We start from the raw sequence: 494 nt of genomic DNA, 5'->3' as shown, positions 1-494 counted from the left end.
CAATATCCACCAACCATTGGTGAGAAGCTTGACTTTAGCATGACCAAAAAAAGCTTGACTTTAGTTTATTTCTTTAAATTTATTTTTTAAGGCATTGATTTATTAGAGTGAACTCCGCCTATGTTACACTTGCGGTACATAGCCGGTCCCAAGTCCGGATAAAGGAGGAGGGTTGTGTTAGGTCTTCGACAACCAACATAAAAATATAGCCGAACCCCCCATGACATGAATCAAAGACATTATTGCGCTAAAGCTAGGTCGTTGCCCGGAAGCAACGCGCCGTATGGCTCGAGTACGGTGTCAAAGCAAGAGCCGCTGCATCGGTGCCCGGATGTAGTGTTAAATGAGCAAGGGTTCTCGCGTTTTCGTGAACGGACGAGGGTAAATAAGCTAGTTCACAAAGAAAAAGGTAAAGGTCGAAGCGACAGAAGGTTGAGATTTGGGACATGGAACATAGGCACTCTAACAGGAAAGTCCATGGAGGTGGTGGACAC

Source organism: Arachis ipaensis, chromosome B07, assembly GCF_000816755.2.
Source record: "Arachis ipaensis cultivar K30076 chromosome B07, Araip1.1, whole genome shotgun sequence".
Classification (NCBI taxonomy): domain Eukaryota; kingdom Viridiplantae; phylum Streptophyta; class Magnoliopsida; order Fabales; family Fabaceae; genus Arachis; species Arachis ipaensis.
The sequence above is the reverse complement of the archived record's forward strand: the minus strand, read 5'-3'. Positions refer to the sequence as shown.